Raw genomic sequence first — 24,587 nt, forward strand, 5'->3', positions numbered from 1 at the left:
CAAATTTGGGAGCCAGGCTGCTTGGGTTCTGATCTCAGCTGTAATGCTTCCAGCCATGGGCTTCTATTTGCTGTAAAGTGAGATAATGATAGTACTTGCTTCAGAAGGCTGAAGTGAGAATTAAATGAGTAAAATATACGAAGCACTTAGCACCTGAGCATAGTAAGTGACATAAACATTAACCATTAGTATTATAGCAGGAGCCCAGTGAAGGCTGAATGCATTTGGTACACATATTCGTGCACGTTTGCATCGCCACATGTAATGAGCAGTCCTCAGGATACGAAAGTGATGCTATAACCTACCTCCAATCAGTGCGTGTACTTTTTATTTCTCAGTGGCAGACATCAGTGCACATGAAGACAGTATTAGCGAGCTTGACAGACTCCTCCTGACCATGGGGCTGCATTTATACCTCCTCGGGCCGAAGCTTGGGTTCTGAAATGGGGACAAAGGGAAGCAGAAAGTCACTCTTAGTGGAGCAGTGGACAGTTATCAGTGTGATTCGAGACGCATCGTGCCAAGAAATTGCAGGAAGAGTGAGAGGTGCCAGAAGTCTCAAGTCAGGCAGATCTTTTCATAAATAAGAAAAAGGTAGATTAAAAATTATTATGAGGAGCTCCTGTCATGACTCAGTGGTTAATGAACCCGACTAGAATCCATGAGGACATGGGTTTTGATCCCTGGCCTCGCTCAATGGGTTAGGGATCCGGCATTGCAGACACAGCTGGGATCCTGCGTTGCTGTGGCATAGGCAGGCAGGTGCAGCTCTGATTCCGATTCAGCGCCTAGTCTGGGAACCTCCATATGCCACTATGCAGCCCTAAAAAGACAAACAAAAAACAAAAACAAAATTATGAAACAAAAAGTGTTATACCATTTTCCTCCAACATTTTGCAAGAGTGTGGGGAGCAGATGGCTTTGAAGCTCCTGGCAAACAGGCGCTCACCAGGGCCAGCGCCGTGCTCACGAAGAGGAAGCCAGGTCAACCTCACCTTTCCCCCCCTCCCCAAAGTTACTGTGTGTCAGTATCTTAGACACGGGTGTCTTAACTCCAGGGAGCCTTAAGCCAAGTCTTGACCGAGTCCTTAGGAATAAGATGAAAAGCGTAAAGAGCCCTGATGTACAGACAGGTAGATTCCTAGCTTGTTGAATAATGGGATCCAGAGCATTGATTAAGGATCAGGGTGGACCCAGGGAAAACTCACCTTTGTCTGGGCTTTTATTCAGCCACTCACTTATTTGTGTGGCAAATATTAACCAAGCCTTTGTGTAGGTGTCTAGTGCCCTAGGGTGTCATCCTTGGGCCCATCCTGGGAGGCACATCTGTGGATGTCCCAGAGGAAGAGAGGAGGCACATTGTCAGCGACACACATGCTACCAGGCTGGGAGGGAGAGAGGCCCCTCCACTGGGTGACATAATGCGTCTGTAGGATGATCGATGGGCAGAACAATGGGCCAAAACCAACGTGATAGAATTAACCACATGCAAATGAGAAGTCTCACATCCAGATTTTTGAAAAAAAAATCAATTGCATGAACACAGAAGGGGGAAGCCTAATGTGGCCTCACTTAGGGCAGAGGACTTGGAGGTGGGCTGAGCTCTGTGTGGCCAAGTTGAGGAAGGGGCTATGTGTCCAGATGAAGGGAGAGGTTCCCCCCCACCCCACGCTCTGATTAGTTCATGCTGGGGGGGTGCCCTGTGCCCAGGACCAAATACCCCGCTCCAAGACATGTTGGTTAAAACCACAGCGCATCCAGGAGAGGCTGGCGAGATGGCTGGGGGCTGCAGGAAGGTGGGAGGGAAGACTCAGGGTGACTGTTTCAGACATTTGAAGGTGTGTAGCGAAGTCCTAGGAGAGAGAGCCCCACTCGTTTGTGTCACTGTCCCTTAGTCTTCGTTCCCATCTGCAGACACACAGGACCCCTCCTTTTCTTGCCCACAGTTCCAGCATCCCCTCCTTACCTGGCTAGCAGTTTCTTTAGAAGTGAGAGCCTGGAAGGCAAGACGAAGTCTGAGTTGTGGTCAGGAGGTGAGCTCTGGGGTGGACATGTCCAGATGCTTCACAGGGTCCCAGCCATACAGCAGGCTTCAAAATAAGCAGTCACCGTCCTGAGTAGGGCCGCTGCCTCGCTCTTGATTGGTTATGAAGGGAAGGCGGATGCGTGTGTCTAAATGGGATCTCTGGGATCTCAGCAGAGCAGCTTCTGTACTGCCTGGGGGAGTCCTACCTGGGAACCTGCAGCAAAAGAAGCGAATGCAAATGCCTCCTGGAAGTTCTCCCCAAACCCTGCGGCAGAATTAATCATCGCAAACCCACTGTACCGCCTCCATCAGCGCAGCCCGGAGTGCCTCGTGGAGGGGCGTCTGTGGCTCTCCCCCCGCCTCCCCTGCAGAGCTGCCTGCGCCTGTTATAGCCTCAGCCCTGGCCCCGCGCCACACAGAAAGTAGATGCTCAATAATGAATGAGCAAATCTGCTGTAGAATAAATGTGTTCTTCTCTGTCCAGGTTGGAACACAGACTCATTTGTTCTTTACAAAAACAAACCTCTGAGTGCGTTTTCCTTGTTCAGGGGATGAACCTAGTGGAGGGTGGGGATCTGTGTCTATCACACCCCAAGGAAAAGCACAGAGCATGCCCCTGATTTATTGCCAAGGCCAATGTTTAAATAAAAGCCTTGTCTTAATTATTTAGCCCTAATAAACAAAGTGTGTTTTGATGTCATAGCCGCAGACTTTCATAGATCACGTAGCTCTCATCAGGGCAGAAGTGTTTCGAGACAGGAAGAAGCTTGAGCTTCCAATACCACCCAGGGGCGAAGAAACCTCACACATCCCTCCCGTCACATGCTTGTCTCTGGGTGGCTCTGCTTTCCCGAACAATCTTGGTACCTGGCCAGCGGGCAGGGTCCGTGTTTCTGGAGATGCTGTTCCTCCTGGGAAGAAAGAATGGGGCACAGAAGTTAGTTACAGGTAGGCTCTTGTTCAGGAAAGTAGAAAATGTCCCGGCGACGCCCCTCACCTCCGACGCCACTCCCACCCTGGTCCACCAGGCAGCTGGTCTGTCGGATTTCCTCGGCGTGACGTCTGCGGTGTGAAAGGCCCGCTCTCTCAGGACAAACCCATCCAAGCCATTCCAAACTCTGGGGACTTAACATTCCAAGCACATGTCCCTTTTCTTTCTCCATAAGTTAAAATCAATTTTCACATTAGTAATGAAATCGTGTGGATTGCATTAGCCATCATCGTTGGCTTCCTCGCTGCTTCGGGCTGGCCGGGCAGACTGCCTCAGGTTCCTCCTCTTCCTCAAGGGCAGAGCTGGGCTGGGTGCTGGGGTTTGTGGCTTGTCTGAAACCTTTAAGCTGGCGGCCTTCCTGTGCCATGAGCAAGCTCACCCCAGAAAAGGAGGAAGTCAGAAGGAAAACAGGGTGGGATTTCTCCATTGGCAGGTCAGAGCCATCCAAGTAAGTGTGCAGGATGACTCTGCTGGTGCCAGCTGGGGCTCCGGGTTCTGACTGCAGCCCTGGAAGGGCTGGGGTCCTCCCCAGGGAGGTGTCAGAGAGGCCAGTGACCTCACTGGTCCAGGGGTCAGCTGAGATGTTTCTCCTCTCCTTACTCCCCAGGCTGGAGACTCGTGTACAAGGCCGGGAAAGCAGTGCTGGTAGCATTGAGAGCAGAGCCACGTCAGAGCAGGTGGGAGACGCTCAGCACAGGCTCTCGCTGGGGAAGGGCTCCCTGAACTCGGAGGCAGCACCTGGAGAGGAAGCATCTCCCAGTGGGAGGAGAGTGAGCCCCTTTGCCATGGCTGGGGTGGCTTCTAGGGGCCTGTGGGGCAGTCCTGGGCCTGTATCTCCACTGGCCTAAAGAGGTTCCCGTTAAGAGGTGTGGCAAATCAGAGGGTAGAACCTTTGGACAAGTAGGGAGCATCTTAAACTATCAATGATAATAATCCCTAGGGTTTGTATCCACTTAATAACAGGTCCCCCAAGGAAGCAGGTTGCAAACACCATCTCATGATCTTATGCCTTTCTCAACAGCACAGTGGAAGGAGTATCATCTGCCCCTCTTGGCAAGTGGACTCCAAGTCCAGTGCTCTGCCTGGGATACACTGCTGTCCCTTGTGGCCGTCCACTGTGAGGGAAGCTGGCCAGGGGACTTAATTGGAAGTATCTTAGCTTCAACAAATCTTATTTGATCTGGAGCTTAATTCGAGCTGCCATCAGCAAAGTTATTATCATTACCTACGTATTTAAAGTGGTTAAATATTTAGAGCCATGTCAGCTTTTCCCAGCTGAACAGGGTCACCAGACATATCAGCCAGACGCCTCCACTGGGAGCCCGACGGCAAGTCTCTCCACAGGGAGTGTGTGTAGGGGAGCGAGTGGGGTTCCTGTTGGGGAAGGGAGGCAGCCAGGTAAAGGGGGATCAGCAGTTCCAACCTGCTTGGCTTCCAAAGGCCTTCTCGAGGTTGCCTGCCAAAGGCACTTCTTAGATGATTGAGTTACTGTGGGACTGGGACTTTGTCATTGCTGGAAAAGGGTAGGGTGAGTGCGTAGAGAATGGATGTTTTCTGGGCTGGCGGTGCCTATGGGAATAAGGGGAACCCTGTTTGTTGGGGTTTTCTGAGGGTCATCAAAGTTCTGGTCCTCAAGTAGAGAGGCCAGGGCTGGACACCAGAGATGTCATCGAGGAACCACACATGGCCTGTTGCACAGATGGGCCAAGAAGAGGACACCGGCCGCACGAGGGTGGAAGATTGTTTGAGGTTGCTGAGCATGACCCAAGCCCCCTTCAGGTGCCAGGTGTGGTGGCTGAGGCCCTTGCTGGATCTTCACAGTGGCCCTGCATTGGAAGTTTCTGTTTGCTCTAGTTTGTAGATGGGGAAAGTGGCAGAGAGGTTGCACGGTTGGCTCAAAGGCCACATAGCTTATCAGCGGTGGGGTCAGATCTCCACTGCAGGGGTCCACCTGCGAGGCTGGGTGTTACTGTCTCTGTGGCTGTGTTGGGGGGAGCATCTCAGAGCCAGAGAGGCATGAGCAAATCGGAGACGGGTCTGGGCCTGGCCTCTGCTTCACTGTGGGGTGTAATTCTTGAGCCACAGTTCTGAGGAGACATGGAAGTCATTGCTAAAAAGGGACTAGGAGTTCCCGTCGTGGCGCAGTGGTTAACGAATCCGACTAGGAACCATGAGGTTGCGGGTTTGGTTCCTGGCCTTGCTCAGTGGGTTAACGATCTGGCGTTGCCATGAGCTGTAGTGTAGGTTGCAGACGGGGCTCGGATCCTGCATTGCTGTGGCTGTGGTGTAGGCTGGCAGCTACAGTTCTGTTCGATACCCCTAGCCTGGGAACCTCCATACGCCACAGGAGTGGCCCAAGAAAAGACAGAAGAAAAAAAAAAAAAAGGAAGGGACGAGAACATCTCTGTTTTTTATGTAGTCACACCAGAAATGGAGCCCTGCTCACTCCAAATCACCTTATCTCTAGTCTTTAGAATGTTCTTTTGGCTGAAACTATGCGAAATTAATTTAATGGAAGGTTTTTTCCCTCAGATAATTTTGTTCTTACTATAAAATGATATATGTTATTGAAGGCAATTTAAAAGTACAGAGAGGCAAATGTAAGAGTGTGGGAATTGCCCATAATCCTACTGTGTATAAGGATGTTAATAATAACAACTGACATGAGTTGGATGTTGTGTACTAACACTATTCTCAGGGCTTTAAGTCACTCTTCTTATTAACCTTTTTCTAATGTGTGAAGAAAATGGATTCAGAGAGGTTAAGTAACTTGGCAAAGGTCACACAGCCCAGAAATGATGAGATTTTAATATGCATAGTGTGACCCCAGGTCCCAGGCTCTTAACTCCCTCTTTCTCCTGTGAAATAGAAGTAGCAATGCGTTTGGAAAGGGCAGCTTGGAGCTGTTTATTGGGCTTTGCCTACTTGGGACTTGAGAAACCGTGGTAAAAGGGGTCAGGTGGGGGCACCCCCGCTGCGGGAATCTGTAGGTAACAACACCTAGCCATTCTGTAACTCAGGCTTTGCGAAGACAGAGAAGGAGTTATGGAGAACCACTGAGGCGTCCTCCATCTCCTTGCTGGTTTGGGGGCACCTGCACGGAGATGAGCCAAGGACAGACGGTCTCTCTCCCTCATTGGCAAGGGGAGTGTCTCGGGGCCACGCTCCCCTGGGCTCCGCTTCGAGGTCTGGTGCCCATAGTGTGGCCTGGGTGCCTTTGGTTTCTCCCCTTGGCGCCCCTGTGGCCAAGGGCCACCTTTGTCCTCATGGTTGGCCCCAGTGTTGATCCCAGGCACCTCGGTGCTGGGCTTCTCATGGGGTCCCTTGGGGCAGCATGTCCCCCGGGAGCCAGTGTGCGGAGGAGAAGGGAGGGGCGTGCAGGCCACATTCCTCACTGAAAAGCACCCCTCATGGCATCCGCTCGGCCGTTCCTTTTCACTTGGTTCAGTCCCAGTGGATGTAGGTTTGCTCATGCCTTTCTCAGGCCTAGACCTGACCCAGAGCTGTGATCAGGGCTATTTTCCAAGGAGGGTGAGGGGGCGGGAGAGGGTGAGCTCTGTGAGAGCATACCAAACAGTTCTGCAGTGGTCCTTTCTGGAATGGCAGAGGGCTTCCTGGGGGACAGTGCCTGCCTGTTTTTGCCAGGCTGGGGGGTGTAGCTTCTGCACCTGCCATTCCAGGGGCCTAACTCCTTCTCTCCAGCGATCCACTGCATCTGGACTAAAGTCCAGCACCGTGAGGGGGGAGGGCACAGCGTGTGCCCGTGGACGTCCTGTCGCACAGAGCATACGGAAGGAGCTGGGAGGGTGGAGTCTATGGCAAGTGGACGTACAGTGCCTTGGGGGGGGGGCTGGGACCTGCCTCCTGTCTCCGCTTCACCTAGGGTTAACCTGGATTGTGTCGCTCCCCTTTCTGAGTCACAGACACCACCCCCTCCCAGAGTCCCCTCCCTACCATGTGGCTGTAGGAGTAGGGATCTGGGGCTGGGCTTCAGGCCTCCAGAAATAGAAGAAGATGGTTCAGAATCTTGCTAGAGGAACCAAATCTGACTTTGATCTCTCTTTAGTCCCACCAGGTTCCTGGACTGAGCACAGCTTCAGGACAGTGAGGGGGGTATGGTATCCCCTGACCATCCAGCAGCTTAAGCCTCTTGCAAACAGAGCCCGGGGTGCCTCCCCTGGCAGCCTACCCTTTGGGCTCTAGCATCGCTCCCTCTATGTGTTTGTGTGCCAGGCGTGCCCCTGTCCCTGTGCCTGGCTGTCCCATCTCCCCTCTCTCCCCTCTACTTGTCCTGGGGAGCCAGCTCAGGGGTCAGCTCTTCCGTGACACCTCCCCTGCAGCCTTCCCTAGAAACGGTCCCCTCCTGTCGCCCCCAGAACACCACAGGCACTGCCTCCTCTCGGCCTTTAGCATCCGTGCTTGTTTGTTTTGATGTCTCTCTTTGCAGCTGGACTGAGAGCCCTGGAGATCAGAGATCTTTTCTCTGGCACGTCTGGCTCCCGCCTCAGCAGGTGGCTGGACGGCTGCGGGGACCCAGAGTGATCCGTACTCTGGGGCCTTGGGGCGGGCAGGGCTCAGGCAGAGTCCCTGGAAGTGGCCAGACGCCTCCGGGGGCATGGTGTTTCTCCCACACTTTCAAGACAGTGATCAGCTCAGTGGGAGACAAAGGTGCCCCAGGGGGTGAGGGAGGGGGGAAGGGGGGTGGGGGGTAGATGGGGGGGTGGGGCTGGTGAGACTGGGCAGGAAAGACACTCCTCTTTCCAGCCATTCGGACGTGGTTTTTATCTCAACATAAACACGCAGTTTTCCACCAAAATATCTTACAGGGAAAATCGGAAAATCTTCTTAGGGAGAGATCAGAAATTACATGAGCTCATCATTATTATTTTTTAATTAAAAGACAGCAACTGCCTGATATTTGGTAAATTCAGGCCCCTCCTCATGGGTCCCACTAATGTACTGGAATCCGGGTTTAATGTGCTGAATTTATTTTTTATAAGAATCTGTAACTGAACCTGCTCAATGGATGGAGAGAGCCTGGCTAGATCTTTAAGAAACTTCTCATTAGCGGGATAAATGTGCTGGGTGGGAAGGTAATCGGCAACCACCGCTGCTGGGCGCCGGCCAGGGCGAGCAGGGCTGCTTGGCCTTATGTCAGGGTGAGTCCCCAGGGTCCCTGTGGGAGGGCACATGTGAGAATCGCACGCATAGGCATCCTGATTCAAGCCTTTGTGTGAGTCATCACCTGTTACCTGGTGCCGAAAGGTAGCCAAGCGTGATGCTAGCTCACGCTGCCAGACTCCCAGGCCCACATGCTCTCCCTTACCCTGCCCAGCACCTGGGAGCTCCCTGATGCATGAAAATCCACATCATGCCGCGCTGTAAGCGCTGGCCGCGGCAGGTGTATAGGAGAAGACCCTGTACATGGTTGTCCAGAGACAGGCCTTTAATTCTGATGGGGGCAGGGGTGGGGGGAGAGCGCGTGGAGGACACTGGGCTGAGAATTGCATGAGGTGGAGACGTGGGACACAGAGGCAGGGGGACTCCAGGCAGAGGGAGGGCCGAGTGCAGGCAGGGGGTGGTGCAGAAAGGGGAGGGCTGTCCGCAAAGGTGTGTCTCGCTTGGCAGGATGGCGGGCGAGGAGGCTGGAGGCTGGTTCCTGAGCACCTTGCTGGGGAATCCAGACTTCCTCTTCTCAGCAGTGGGTTTTAGGAGAGAGAAAAACGTGATCCCGTGGACCTTCTGGAGTGACCTCTCTGGCGGCTGCGTGGAGGATGGACAGGTGTGGGAGGGGGGGAGTCTTGCCGCCTGTGTGAGGCTCTGGCACAAATGCCCTGGAGCAGGGGCACATCCCTGGGCACCTGCCCCAGACCAGGGCCCTTTGTGTTGCATCTGCAAGCTTTTTTTCTTTGTGGGCAGGCCTTTTGTGTGGAAACAACTCCAAACCAACATTCTAGGCTGGAAAAATATCATGTACTAGAGCCAGAGCAGGCCTGAAGGTCACTGTCCTAGCCCCTTCATTTTCAAGGACAGGAAGCCCTCGGAGGCTCAGTGATTCATCCAAAGTCACTCAGCAGCTGGGAGGGGGAGAATTTCCAGGGGAGAAAGGATAGCACCTCTGCTTTGCTTGGGGACACGTGTTCCCCATGGGGTCCTGGGAGTACATGGTGCAGGTCAGATGCGCAGCGGGTAGGTGCACAGCCCAGGCGGCCCGGGCACCTAGTGTCATCTCAGGCAGCCGTGGAACCCGGGGGCTCTGAGGGATGTCCTGTTTCTTGGCTGTTTCTTATCAGAGGAAACATGTCCCCCTCCATGGGGTATTGTTGGATGGCAGTTGTGGACAGACACGGCTGTAAGCAGGAAAGAGGGATCTTTTCACAGGAGGAGCTGCAGCAGCCCGTGTTTAAAGGTTTCTTTCCTTTAAAAGGGGGGTGGGTGGAGTTCCTGTTGTGGCGCAGTGGAAATGAACTTGACTACTATCCATGAGGATGCAGGTTCCATCCCTGGCCTCACTCAGTGGGTTAAGGATCCGGCGTTGCCGTAAGCTGTGGTGTAGGTTGCAGATGTGGCTCAGCTCCCACGTTGCTGTGGCTGTGGCGTAGTCCAGTGGCTACAGCTCCAGTTGGACCCCTAGCCTGCGAACCTCCGTATGCCGCAGGTGTGGCCCTAGAGAAGCAAATAAATAAATAAATAAATAAATAAAAAGTAAGCAAAAGGAGGTAGGGCTGGAGAGAGTGGGGGAGAGGCCCAGCGAACATCCTACCCCAAGGCTGGAACGATGACATGCTGCACGACGCTGCTGGCCGGGAGCAGAAGCCTGGGACCAGACCAAGCGGAGGCTGAGGCGGGTGGCTGTGGGCAGCTGGTGGAGCTGGGCTGCGGAGGTGGGGGAGGCGGCTGCTGCCAGATGAGGAAAGGCCAAGGAAACACGGGTGAGCGGCCGGGGCACCTAGGGCCTGAGGACTCCAGCTGGTTGCCAGGGCTGCTGTGGGCTGGCGGGGCCCTTCGCAGCCTTTAGAAAAGGCTTCCCTGGATATTGAGGGGTGAAGATATATGGTCTGCAACAGCTTCAGACATTTTGCTATCAATAAATTAGTTTTTATCATTTAAGCCTGTTTGAGTTGGGTTTTCTGTCACTCGCGATGGATTTGGTTCCAAGTGCAATGAAGAGCTATTAAAGGATTTTGAGCTGAGGAGCGCATGATCTAATTTACATGTTTTAAAGATGACTCTGGCTGCCAGGGGAGAATGGGCGGTAGAGGGGCATGTGTGGAAGCTGGGGACCCCTGGAGAGACCCTCTCAGCTGTTCATGTGGGAGGAGTGGCTTCAACGCAGGGATCCTCGTAGAGTGAGCAGATGCCAAGGGAGTCATGGTGTATGTGGGACAGAATCAACAGGGCTGCTGTGAGTGGACTGGAAGGATCTGTGATCGTGAGGAGGTTGGGGCCGGTAGTGATGCTGGCTAGGAACAGGGCTGGAGGAGTGGTGGGGGGGCAGGTGGGGTGGGCTGGAAGTTCTCTTTGGAGCAGGTTACTCTGGAGATGCTGAATAGACGACTGAGCAGAGATAACAAGTCAGCAGTTGGAGCTCCGTCTCTTGCCCAGGTGAAAGATCAGGGTTCCTTTGGGCGTCCTTAGCGATTAGAAAGACAGTAATGTAGGGAGATGATTTAGATGTTGAGGCGACAGGGGCTGAGGGCAGAGTCTGGGTTGGCCAGTCTTAGAGTCAGGTAGAGATGGAGAGGCCAGCCATGGACACGGAGAGGGGAGGCCAGCCAGGGCAGTGTGGGGCCACACAGGCAGGAGGGAGAGGTCAGCTGTGCCCAGTGGTGCTGGGGATGGGGGCACACAAGGGAAGAACCCAGGAGTGCCCGCAGGATTTGGCAACATGGCGTTTACTGGTGACCTTGATGAGATGCCAGACCAGAGTGACTGGAGAGGGCATGGGAGGGGAGGAGTAGGGGGTGAGCCCAGAAAGTTCTCTGAGGCGGGCTGTGACCAGGAGCGGACAAGGAGGGCTGTGGCTGGAGGGGCCTCTGGGTTCCAAGGATGATGTTTTATTATTTATTTATTTATTTATTTATTTATTTATTTATTTATTATCTTTTGTCTTTTTAGGGCCGTGCCTATGGCATATGGAAGTTCCCAGGCTAGGGATCTAATCCGAGCTACAGCTGCTGGCCAACACCACAGCCACAGCAACACCAGATCCGAGCCATGTCTGCAACCTACACCACAGCTCAGGGCAACGCCGGATCCTTAACACTGAGCAAGGCGAGGGATCGAACCCGCCACCCCATGGTTCCTCGTCGGATTCGTTTCCACTGCGCCACGGCAAGAACTCCTGGCATTTTAGTTTTAAAGACGGGCGATGGCAGAGCATATGTGGAGGGATGGGAATGGTCTCAGTGTAGGGGGAATAAATTGATAATATGGGAAAGAGTTCCAGAATGAAGCTTCCGGCATGAAGAGCTCTGGAAAGTGAGGGGTTGGAACTGGCCTCCGCTGGGAGCATAAATGCAGGGGTGCCAGAGAATATGAGATCAGGAGGAGGCGAGGCTGTCGATGTGGCCGTGGGATGTTAAGGGGGTTCCTGCTAACTCGTCTTCCTGGGGACTCCAGGGCGAGGCAGTGGGCCGAGTGCGGGGAGGAGCTGAGGGAAGAGGAAGGGCACAGGGCCTCGGGCCTTGGGCCTCGGGGCAAGACTCTCGGGGTCTGTAGGAGGATTATAGGGCGCTGTTGAGTGCTCCTTTGAAGCTTGTGGTTATCAAATTAAAGTGTGAGTGGTCAGCCTGGCTCTGTGGTCCCCTCCAGAAATGTTCCGTTGCTGAGGTGCAGGCTGGAGAAGATGGAGAGTTGGGTTCCGGTGGACCTGGGATTCAGCGTGGGCGTGGAAGGAGGGAGGAAGGGGCAAAGGGTTGGAGGTCATCTGCAAGGAAGGGGTTATTTAACAAGTAATAATTATGCACATCCAAGAACTTCCGAGATAGAAAAGGATGGACATGTTGGAAATGTTGGAAATGGATCTGGGATCATCAGCTAATGGGCAGTGAGTAAAGGGTTTAGACCAGATTGTCCAGGGAGGGTGTGCTGTGAGAAGAAAGAGGGCCAGTGGTCAGACATTTCAGGGGTGAATGGAGGAGGCTTGGGGTGACTGAGAGAGAGGAAACCGGGGGACGGGTCATGGAAACCAAAGGAAGGAAGAGCAGGACTCCATGCTTCCAAGAAGTCCCGGGAGGCTGGACTTGTCCCTTTAGATGTCCCTGGTAACCTAGGGGTGAAGAGGGGAGGGGGAGGAAGTGGAAAGAGTGAATGGGATGGGAGGAATTAACAGTGTTAGAAACAGAGGGAACTTGACCCAAGAGCCTACAGGGAAAAGAGGTTAGGATCTGAACTCAGGGGTTATATTTGGAACCAGAAAAATAGCACTTGGCTTCCTTTGGGTCCGGGACTATGAGTGAGAGAACCCTGGGGGACTGGAGAAAAGAAGAGGTGTGAAAAGGGGTCTGGGAACAGGCCTGGGGTGAGGCCTGGGGTCTGTGGGGTCTGAACAGGTGAGTAACTGTAAATTGCCTGCCTGGGCACCACCTTTTCTCCCTTGGAGGTAAAGCAGGTGGTGCACTCCCAACACTGGCAGAGTGGAGGAGAGCAGGGGCCGAGGAAGGTCTAGGCCGCAATGTCAAGGCCAGGCTTTCAAACAGAGAAACCACTTGGGAGGGAGGTGCAGATATGGCGGGCTGGGTGTGTGTGGGACGCTTCACATTAGGGAGAATGTTAGTGGGTTTCACACCCTACCCGCCTCACAGTCCCTGGAATAGCTCCCAAGCTATAGGCTCTGTGAGGTTCTGTGCATGAAAGAAGGTGAATGAATATCTGACCTTAAGAAAACCTAGGGCTGGGAGTTCCTTGGTGGCTCGGTGGGTTAAGAACCTGGCATTGTCACTGCCGTGGCTTGGGTTGCTGCTCTGGCACAGGTTCAGTCCCTGGCCCTGGAACTTCTGCATGCCATGGCATGGCCAAGAAAAAAAAAAAAAGAAAAGAAAACTTAGGGTTAGGCTCAAGTGGGACTAGCAAAAATGTCTGTGGATTTGTGCAAGTTTTTGAGCCCAGGATATCTTGCTCTAAAATAGCCTTGGATCAGTTGTCGGAGGGGGCAGTTCATTATTCTTCACCATGAAGGCTTTGATGGTCTCACAGCACGTCTTGCATCTCTTTCAGTGTCAGGGGTTGGTCAGGTGTTGGCTCTGGACGACAGTATCTCCCAGCCTTGCAGTCTCTGCAGGAGCTCCTGCCTTCACTTAGGTTTTGTTTTCCTCCTAGTTTCTCTTCCCCACTCCCCAAACTGGTGTGTGGCGTAAAGTTGCAGGGGAGGCCTGCTTCCTCTTCCTTTTCAGTTTCCCGTGAGTAGGTTCAGATGCCCCTGCGCCCCTTTCCCCCTCCTTCAAACGAGGGATGTCTGTTCTGCCCAGGGGTGTGGGGAGGAGGCTGCAGCCACCTGGCAGCTGGGCGTCCCTGAAGGGTGATCCACAGAGGTCTGCTGGACGGGCGGTTGCTTCTGCTGCCTTGGAGGCCAAGATGCTCTGAAGCCCCAGATGTCCTTCAGGCCACGGGAGTCAAAGTGCCAGTGGCAGGTGTCTCTGTGTTATCTATCCACCAGTCTTCAGCACGACTTCACACTTAAGTCCTGCAAATGGAGACATTTCCAGCCCCGGGAAAGCCCAAGTCTCTGGTGTTTTTTGCTGGCGGGATTCTGAACGCAGAGCTCAGCGAGCGAGCGGCTTCTTGCTTATTCATTAAGTCTGGGCGCTCTCATTACTGGGTGGTGAACCAGAAGGCCCAGCGAGGCGCGGGGCCAGACAAGGGTGGGAAGGCAGCTCTGGCGCTGACACAGCAGTCCCAGGTCTGGCTTGCTGATTTGCACCAGCTTTGCTAAGAAAGCTTTCCACCTGGGGCTGCTCATGTACTTAGTCCGTTCGCCCAGCCAACGTGCCCAGACTTTCCCATCTGCCCTCAGGAGAATTCACATGGGGGCTGAGGCTGCTGCCAGATGCACACAGCCGGCATCCTTCTCACACGGTCCACCTGCCTTTTGCTTCCAGGCAGTTTCTTCTTTGGCAAATAGAATCAAGAAGGGCCCAGCATCTAGGTGGCGAGGTGGAGGCGGGGGCAGAGAGGAGATCCGTCCTCTTTCCCTGGCCCTTTGGACCTCTTGGCAAAGCTGTGAGTGGCATCAAGTCTGCAAGTCCCTTTTACCTCCATCCCCAGCTGCTCTGTCATCTTGGGGCTTCTTCCCACATGGTCACTCTCCATGGCCCCACCTCCCTGGGAATCATGGCCAGGCCAGGCTGTTTAGTCTCAGAGGCAGCAGAAATTGCTTGGCCTTGGATTTGACAGTTGAGGCAATGACAGCGTTTATACAGGCACTTTCCACCTTAGGTCTAGGGCACAGGTCATATTTCTAGCAGTTTATTCATAAATTGGCTGTGGGCTACTTGAAAACAGTTTTTCTCATAGAAATATATTTTCAGGTGGTGGTGAGGTTTCCATGCCAGCACACAAAGGGCTGTTTAACTTAGATTAAAGTAAATGATCAGCTAGTCGGAAGAAGTGGGTCTAGGTCAAGGTTTAAACTGAAGAGGAGCAGGTGGGGAGGGGCGGCTTAGTCTGGAAGAAGGAAAGGTCATCTCACTGGGGCCACATAATAATGCAGCCAGCCCAGGGCGCTCCTGATTCCTTTATCTCACACCCTGTGTTCAGTTCTTTAACAGTCTTGTATGATCTCTCTGAAAAGTATACCCCAAATCTGACCACTCTTTCTGCTTTTCACCTTGGGTAGCCACCACCACCCAAGTCCAAACTGTCATCCTCTCTTGGGCTTCCTGTGCCCAGTCGCCCCTGTCCCCCTGCCCACAGCCTGTTCTTCCTATCACAGCTGGAGTAAACCTTGAAAATGTGAGTTGGAGCAAGTCATTTCAGAAAGATAACGCAGACTCTGGCCAGGAGGCAGCACCTACGCCCCCAAATCAGTTCCACTTACCTCCTGCCAACTCCACAAAGAGGCGGGGATCAGGATTCCTTGGGCACCTGCTTTCTTTTGGAATCTGCCTGGTTTCCTTTTGGCATTTTCCCCTCCCCCAAGTCTCTAGGTTACTGCTGGCTTCTTCAATATCCTGGATAAAATCTGCCTTTGTTTTTGTTTTGTTTTAATTTTTTATTATCATTGAATTACAATGTTCTGTCAATTTCTGCTGCACAGCAAAGTGACCCAGTTATACATATATACATTCTTTTTCTCATAACATCTTCCATCATGTTCCATCACAAGTGATTGGATATAGTTCAAAATCTGCCTTTGGAACAGGCTTAACCCCTACCTGCTTTGTTTTAGGAGGACAAAAAATAAAAATTAGAAGCGCCCTCCCCCGCCCCCGGTCACCTACTACATACATACATAAGAGGATGCTTTTACAAAACGGTGCTCCATGGGTTCGTAATTACAGTCATTCATCTCTGCGCTCCTCCGTTAATGGTGAGCGGCGGTCCGGCTCCCACCCTCTGTGTTGGTTTCCCTCCTCTCCGCACAGAGTCTCTGATGCCTCCTCACTCCTTGCTCTCCGTCCTCCGTCTCCTCCAGGCCACCCTGACCTGGGCCCCCAGCCTCCCCTTCCCCAAGTGAGCTGACATCTCCAACGGAGCTACCCCGTCCAGGCCTGACCTCCAACTCCCGCGGCCAGGTTGGTGGACAGAGGCTTAAATCACCCTGACTCGGCCCTTGGCTGCTTCTCCTTGGAGCTGCCTGCTGACAGCTCTCAGGGACCCGGCTGACTTCTCAGCGGCGCCGTCAGTGTGTTAGGACCACAGAGAAGTCAGGGACCGGGAGGAGCCCTAGGAGGTCCTTTCCCCTGACTGGCCTCTGTCATCGGCCAGCTCCTTCCCACTGTTACCGTCAGAGAAGGAACCCTTTTCCATCCGTCCATTTGTCCCTTCCATCTGCCTGCGGTCTTGGGGAAAAGAAAACCATACCGCTTGCCGGAGTCGCCTGCCTCTGGTGCCACACGCCTGCCATCACCAGACTCTTCTCTTGACCACTTGTTTACAGTTTCTCAGCCTCTCTGCTGTCTGGGTGACGGGAGCACCCAGCCAAGACAATCTGAATTAATTTTGCAAGTAAAATTTAATCAGACGACCTATCAAGCGCTTCACTAAATCAAGACATATTACATCTCGTGTGCGCCCTGAGCCCATTCATCATGTAAGTCAGCCCCTGAAATGCCAGCCAGGCTCAGGGCAAGAAGGAAGAACGTTCTTGTCTGAAGTCAGAAGCCGTCTTCCTTGTCCCCAGATTTGCCACCTGAGAGGCCTCTTCTCTGCTTGTCTGCTGGTGATAACATCAAGAAGGCATTGTTGGCAGTCTCAGAGTCAGGGTCAGATGCACCTGAAACAGTCTCTGCTTTGAAACTTACTAGCTGTGCAACTCTGAGCAATTTACCTAACCTCTCTGAGCCTCAGTTTTCTTATGTGTAAAATGGAGATGCTGTCCTTCTTAGAGGGCTTTATGAGGTGAAATGAGAGAAACCTATGTGAAGGGTCCGTATTATAGTAAATGTTCCCTAAATGTTAGTTCCTGCCCCCCGCCCCCCATGAAGGAAGTTAAAAAGCCCATGGGTGTTTTGGATTCAGCCATGCTGATGTAGTGGCATTTAGACACAACATCTAGGATAGGAAATTAACAAGCAAGTAGATTTTATATATAAGGAACAGTTGAATGAATCTAGTTGAACGAGGGAAATGGCTTCAGGGGACATTTTAAGTTCACATAAAAAGAAAGTGGGCAGGGAGTTCTCATGGCGGCTCAGGGGATTAAGAACCTGACTAGTATCCATGAGGGTGTGGGTTCATTCCCTGGCCTCATTCAGTGGTGTAGGTCACAGATGTGGCTCAGATCTGGTGTTGCTGTGGGCTGTGGTGTAGACCTAGCCTGGGAACTTCCAATATGCTGCAGGTGCATCCTTGGGCACCAGTGGCCATGGGACTGTCATCTCCGGTTGGGTGCTTAGCTGTGCTGGCCCATGAGCAGAGAGGGCCAGACGGAATCTTTTTGTCCACCAGGGGCTCCCGGGCCTGCTGGGCTGTGGTCCTTAATTACTGTATTACTTACTGAATGTAACTTCTTTAAGCACCAAAAACTTAAAAATATATATTTTGGCCACTTAATGAAATATCCCCATCCCAATGGACAAAGGAAAAATAGCAGCAGCATGCATGCTTTCTTAACCAGTGTACTCAGAACACGATTAGATCAGTTTTGCATCACTCAGGGTTGTTGTAAATGTTAACTACTACGCCATGTGCTGCTGAACCAATAGCCCAGGGCTGGTGGGATGTTCTGTTTTCCGCACAGCTGACCTTGCGTTCCTCATCTGCTTCCTGTGCTTTCCCCCCTCTCCCACTTCATCGGTTGCCTCTTCTTACCTTTTTTATTGCCAGCTTGCCTGCCTCCCTGCTCCTCTTCCCTGTTCAGCACTCAGCCTGAATAAACTCTCTTGGCATTAGGCTTAGAGTGGAGCCCGGGAGGATCTCACCTGTTCGTTCTGAGGATCCGGGAGGCTCTCTCCTGTTCCTTCTGAGCCCCTTTTCCTTCCTTGTCTCAGTAGAGTTGAGGCCCCAGCTGGCTGGTATTACAGGACCATCTGGGTCGAAGCAGCATTGTTTGCACATGTGCCTACCTTTCCAGCTAGATTTTCAGATCGTGGTTGACAAGGGACCTGACTTTACATCTGTTATGCCTGTGACCGTGCTCCATGTATATAGCAGGGTCCCCGCCCATATGGACACATTGCAGTTATTGATGAATGTACTTAATGAGATAAGGAATTAAATTGAATAGTTAGTTCCATTACAAACAGAAATAGTTTTACCACTAGAAAGAAAGAGAGCATTTCCATCATGTATACAAAAGAGACAGTTTGCTAGTGGATAAGAGTTAGGAATATTTGTGTTCCAGTTAGGTGATCTTATTCCATGCCTCAGTTTCCTCATCTGAAAAATGGGATAATTGTGGTGGCTACCTCATAGGGTTGTGAAGATTAAAGGAAGTCCTAGCTGTTAAAATTGCTTAACACAATACCTGGCCTGTAATAAGCACTTGCTGATGTTAATAATGATAATAAGAAAGCTTTGATGTTGAATTTGGTGCTTCTGGTGGGGATGGTGTGTGAGCTTGGTGGGGTTTTGTGTACAGGCTCTTCCTTTCTGCCCAGGATTTCCTCCTCCACCTTCCCCTCTTCCATGCCTCTGGGAAGATCTCTCTATTTGGCCTCAGTTCTAGATGGATATTAATGCAGAAATGTTAGGTCTGGAGATTTCCACAGCCTTTGAATAATAGACATTTGGAAAATTAAATATTTCTGTCAAGTGTGCCATAAATCTTGGCTGTTTAGGAAGGTGAGAAATTAAAATTGCAAACCAGCCAGGGAGGGAGCCAGCAGTCAGGCTCCCTGGGGGGGGCGTGGTCTCAGGGTGAGGGGGTGTGGAGCCAGGGGCCTCAGCTTGGGTGCGGGAAGAGGAGCAGCAGGCCCTGGGGTGCCAGGGGGCCGGGAGAAGGCTGGTGATGCAGGTCATCAGCTCGGCCCACTTTGAAGTTCCGAAGGTTTTGATGGAGGCTTCCTTCTCTGTGTTCTAGATCTGATCAGGCCGGCGCCTGCTGGGCTTCCAGCCTTTTTCTCTCTTCTTTCCCTCCTCTTTTGGCTTTCCTCTCCCCACCCCCACTATTTTCTCAGTGCTGATAGTTCCCAGCACCGCTGGAGAGACTGTTCTGGCACCCCACCCCCCAAACGCTGTGGCAGGGTGTCCCAGATAGAAGTGGTCTCCCAGACCACGTGGGGCAGGGGCAGCCCCATGTCTGCGGGGGGTCAGGAACCGGCAGGCAAGTATGTAGAACACGATGGTCCCCACAGCTCCCCCTGTCCTCCCTCGAGCCCCAAGGTGACTCAGAGATAGGCACCCACCTTTAGCCCGGTGCGTGCTTCTCCCTCCTGCCTTCTCACCCATTCACGAATCCAGGTGTGACTCTTGCCTGCTACTCTAGATACATCTGATTGGCATGTCAACTGGTCACCATTTCTTTGGTAAAACAGGCTGCAGACACATGGAGGCCTATCTGGGGGAGATGGGCCAGAGGTGAGGAGACTCAGAACCATGTCATGTTCTTGCTTTCACGCATTCGTTCACTGTGAGTAGACAGCTAAAATGTGTCAGATGTGCTGGACGCCAAAAAGATACCAATAATAGAGTCTATGTCCCCTCGTGTCCAGCATTGTGCTAAATCCTTTAGACACATTAATTCATTTAACCCTAAGAGCCATTATTATCCACTTAAATAAATGATTCGGAGAAATTAAGTGACCATCCCAGATGGAAGAGCTGAGAATCAGACCCACATCTGAGGTTCAGTCTCTTTGAATCACTTGCCCATAAGCCTTGCTGAAGAGTTGAGGGAGCCAGGCCTTGCCCCCAAGAAGCTCACAGTCTACTTGGAGGGCAGATGAATATATTTGACAGGGGGAACTCAGCAAGGAACCAGGGAGGGCTTCCTGGAGGAGGTGATGCCTGAGCTGAATCTCAAAGGATGTACAGGAGCCCGCTGGGAGAAGGGAAGAATGGGAGTTCAAGTGTTATGAGGCTGGGGGAAGAGCTTCAACAAGCACTCAGAAGTGAGCGAGGACTTGTGTTTGGGTCATAACTAGCAGGCTGGAGCCAAAGTATAAGGGGAGAAGCCAGGATGGATTGTGAGAAAGAAGCAGGGATCAGATTGTGAAGGGCCTTATAAGTCAGACTAAAGGCACCAGAAAGCCACTGTGGGGATTTCCATAAAAGGGTACAGGTTGAGATCCTCTGGGTAGCTGGACAAGGAGGCAGAAAAGCCATTAGGCCGCTGCAGGCCTGAGTGTGAAAAATGCTTGGCTTAAACTAAGGTCTGCAAGTGGACAAATCTGAAAGACTCTCTAGATGGGAGAACGGACAGGACTCCTTGTTGATTGCATCTGGGGAGTGCCATTTGTCGAGAAGGGTGGAGCCAGGGCTGGGGGATCAGAGTGGGCAACCAGTCCCCAGATATGTGTGGCCTGCCTGCTTGTTGGCAGTGGGAATCTGCACCGTGGACACAGGCCCTGTTCTGGCCTCACGTGGATAAAGCGGATGCATCATGACCACTGAGCTGTGGGAGGCATGTGACTATTGAGATGTCAGTCATGCAGGCAGGGGCCCAGCTGGCCCAGCTCCCGGGAACTGGGCTGGGGAAGTGTGCCTCCCCACCCCTCCTCCCTTCAGGCACAACCTCTTCTTTGTCGGTTACAAAGGAAGTAGACTGTGTATTAGACATATGGACAGTGTCTATTATTGTCCTCTTTTCCTGTGTGGCCTAAGGATTGCTTGGCCAGTAAGCACTGCTTTTGGACCTGGTGTCTCCTCGGATACCAGCACATGGCCGTTTGGAAGGCAGATGCCCTGAAGCCCTCAGTCTAGCTTTGGGACAGGAGCTGTGGGATTCCCGGGGGGTGCTTCCAGGCTCCCCCATACTCCAGTTTCTCTGGGCTCTAGGGAACAACTTCTGAAGCCTGGGTGACCTCGGTGCTCAAGGAGAAGCTTGTAAAAGGAGATAGGACAATCCTTATATTTTTAAGACCCTGGGAGGAAAGCAGGGTGGATGGCAACCTTAACTTTCTGGAGCAAAATGTAAAGTTCTGAAAACTGAGGACCAAAGCTAAGTTCAGTCTTGGCCATGCTAGGCCAAAGGCTCAGGGAGAACAACAGCGCTGTCTTTGCTTTGTGAGTGAGATGGGGCCCTGGCTTTGAGTTTAGCAGACCCAAGCACTTCCAGAGCTCTGTCCTCTGGTCCTCCCCCATCCAAGGAAACTAGACAGTGTTCCCGGTTCTGAACTCCTCTCCACCCTTCAGCAAAGCCCACCTGTTGTTCAAACAGACATGAATCCTCATCTGCTTTCTCTCTGGCTGTTTGTGCCAGTTCTGGTACCTACCGCACCTGGGGTGGGTTATGGCGCCCAGGCCTGCCACAAGCACAGCCACCGTCCAGTGTGACTCCCCACTGACTCCTGGAGCTCGCACTTTATCCATCAAGGACTAGATGCTGCAGGTGTCTAGTGAATGTAATATAAGCTCCCAGAGAGCCTTTTAAAGGCGGCGCGGTGGGGGGGGGGGGGCGGCGGCAGGGGGCAGGATCGCGAGAGGGCGTGAGGAGTGGAAAGTTGGGGTGGGGGATGCGATGCTCACGAGGAATGGATTGTGGGCCTGGGCACGGATGGTGGCCGGCGGCGGCGGCGACCGCGAGCCCTGGCGCCCCCGCCTCGCTCCCCTCCCCACGTGTGCGCTCGGCCTTCGTTACTCTGGCAACTCGCCCTGCTCAGACGGCAGCAGGCAGCTGAATCCAGCCCCTTGTTACGGGGGAAAATGCTCTCATTGAAGCGCCAGAGCGGAGCTTCTGCCTTTTATTGCAACCGGCGCCACCGGCTTCCATTTGTAAACTTATTAGTGTGCGCGCGCGGGGAGAGGGCCGGGGAATCCGGGACGTCGCGCCGGGGGACAGCAGAGGCGATGGCCGCCGCATGCTAATCAGGGGGGCAGGCTGAGCCTAGGGGAGGCTAGGGGCCCGCTCCGCCACAAGCGCCCCCGCCCCGGCGTTGACCTTGGTCTGGCCTGCTCCGAGTCCCCGACTTTGCGCAGGGAGTGGGGTCGAAGCGCACGGATGGAAAAGGTCTTAGGACCCAGAGAGGGGACAGGTGTCTTCTGGGGGAGAACCCCCCTCCCTGCCCTGATGTGGGGGCGCCCTAGCCCCCGTCCCTGGGCTTCCTTCAGCCACAGTCAGCCGGCGCCTGCCCACCCCGGGAGGGCAGGCCGCCTGCGCCCAGAATGATAACGCGCCCGCTCGCCCGCGCCTCCTTATTTTTAAAGGGCAGCGGCCCGGCTGCTGTGGCAGGTAATTAGCTGGACAGATGGGGACGAGCGCGGAGGTAGATGTTCCCAGTGAAGACAGGAGCCCTTCTCCCTGCCTCGCTCCCTAAAGGCTCCCGAGTGGGATGACGAACAAAGCGTGGGCCTTCCGGAAGCGGGCTGCTTTGGACCCATCTCAGGACTTTGCACAAGGGCAGCTCTTTGTTTACGGCTCCTTTTTCTCTTTCCATTTCCTTTTCCCCACACCTCCTCCCCTTTTCCGGTTATCTGCTTCTCTGGGGCGGGGGCAGGGCGAGGGGGTCCAGACTAACCGCCCACCTCTCAATCCCGGGTTATTCTGTTGGGGACCCTTTGCCAGAGAGGCTGTCACACACATCAGGCCGGAGGCAGTGATGCTGGGGGCAGGCGTGGGAGGACGGTCTGCAGAGCCCACGTCATCCAGCCCAGGGGGAGGACGCTGTGCTGGGCTCCTGCCTGTGGGCGCCGAGCAGGGCTTTGCCTGCCTTGTGGCCACCAGCTGCTGACCTCATTAGGGCTCCCATCATGGAGGCGCCCGCTGGTGAAGGTCCATAAGAACCAGAGCTAAGTGGCTGCAAAGATATTGACAGCCTCCCTGGAAACTGGCTTTCCAATGAGCTGCTGCATCCCCTCCTGCTTTAATTAACAGGAGGGAGCTGGACAAGTAGTTACAACTGCAGGGAAAACGATAAAAGATGGCTTTGTATTAGTGTGGCAAATTTTATTAAACCGAGAGAAAGGGTAACTGAAACATGACAGCCTGTGTGTGTAGTGCCTCCTGAATTTGTAATAACCCAATCTTGTTCTGAATCATCCCTGCGTTGGCAAGGGGAATATAAAGCATTTAACAGATCCAATATTGTAAGAGGTACAACAGAGGACTGAGTGGGAAGGACAGGTAGGGGAAAAGGGTCTTCAACCCAGGGCAGCGCTCAGTGGTTAATGAGCAGAAATGCAGGGTCTGCTTAAGGCTTTGTCTCCTTAATTACTCTCCCTCCTTGCTCCTTTTTCCTTACATCTCAGTCTTTCCATTTATAATTCGGAGGTAGTATCTGGCCACAAAAGAGAACTTAACTAATAGCAATTAGTTGGTAGGGAATGGACAAAGCCACCTTTTTCCGAAAGTGAGGAACAGGTGAGATGGGAAACCCAGGAGGAAGAGCTGAGCTCTGTGGCTGTTCTGGGCTTGGGGATGCCTTTGGTACTTTAAACTGGAAGGCAGGGGGGTGATCCTATGTTTACTGTGCATTAGCTGTGGTGCCAGTAGCTGTTGTTATTTTGATGATAGAGATCTGAAGGAGGGCCAGAGAGGTTAAGTCATATATCCAAGGTCTGGTAGGTGGCAGCCTGCCTCTGTACTTTGGTCTTTCAGACTCCAAAGCCTACACTTTATCTATTACCCTCAGCCTCAGATTTTAGTTGACAAATGAAAAGGGAAAAAAAATTCTTCATTTGAAGAGACCTTTTAGTGAGGAAATGTAGCATTCAAGTTCCAAGGGATTTCAAGAGATCCTCTGATTGAGGTAAGATATTATCTCCTCTGGATCACCTGTCCAGGGTGATCCAGCCAGGTTCATTGTTTTTTTCTTGAAGACCTTATTTTAAGAGCAGTTAAGTTCACAATAAAATTGAGAGGAAGGAATAGAGATTTCTCATGTCCCCCTCCCCCCCCCCGCTCCCACACATGTACGGCTCCCCCGTTAGCAGCATCACGAACTGGAATGGTCCATGCGTTACTAAGGATGGGCCTATGCTGGCACATCATAATTGCCCATAGATCCATGGTTTACCCAAGGGTTTACTCTTGGTGCTGTACATTCAGTGGGTTTGGATACCTGTATAATGCCATGTATCCATCATTATCGCATCGTACAGCACAGTTTCACTGTCCTAAGAATCCTCTGTGCTCTGCCTATTCATCTCTTCCCCTCTCTACCCCTGGAAACCACTGACCTTTTTATCATCTCCATAGTTTTGCTTTTTTAGCTTCCATTTTCTGAACGGAGATGATGGAGTTAAGTGGATTCATAGCTGGTCGGGCAGCTAGTGGATTGATGTCAACTAGGAGGGCGTGTCTAGGAAGTTTCTGTGTCTAGGAAGTTTCTGCATCAGGACTTGGTCCTTGTTCTTACCCATTTCAGTTTTTTTGATGCGTTGATATTGGAATTAAGACTCAAAAAGCTCTCAGCAGGATGGGAGAGGGGCTGGAGAGGCGATGTCTGCAGAGGTGGGTGGAACTACCGTGTAGGACGGGACTTGTGGACACATGATTGAAGCCCATGCGTGCGGAGTGACCGGCCCGCACTTCCTGAGCAGAAGAGGCTGATGAAGTGATGGTCTCCGGGACAGAGACAAGGGGCCCATATTCCCTTCCTAGACCCTTGTGCCTGGCCTTCGGTACTGGTGGGGTAGGGGGGGAGCGGGGGGGGGGGTGCATCTGATGCCAACAGGAGGAGTTTCCTGTGTGGCTAGCATGTCACACTGTTGGGCTTTTCACAAGTCATCTGTCGCTTGACTCACCACAAGGCAGGTATGAACCCCAAACACCCCACATAGATGGTCGTCTAGCCCCATAAAATTTCCAAG

At 52.7% G+C, this 24,587-nt stretch overlaps 1 protein-coding gene across 1 annotated transcript in view; it reads left to right on the top strand.

Moving 5' to 3' along the window:
- The window catches only part of GRIK4 (glutamate ionotropic receptor kainate type subunit 4), a 456,521-nt gene that overhangs the window by 27,183 nt on the left and 404,751 nt on the right, over positions 1–24,587 (top strand). The gene's annotated exons all lie outside the window — the stretch shown is intronic.

The sequence above is a fragment of the Phacochoerus africanus genome, chromosome 11, assembly GCF_016906955.1.
Source record: "Phacochoerus africanus isolate WHEZ1 chromosome 11, ROS_Pafr_v1, whole genome shotgun sequence".
Lineage (NCBI taxonomy): Eukaryota > Metazoa > Chordata > Mammalia > Artiodactyla > Suidae > Phacochoerus > Phacochoerus africanus.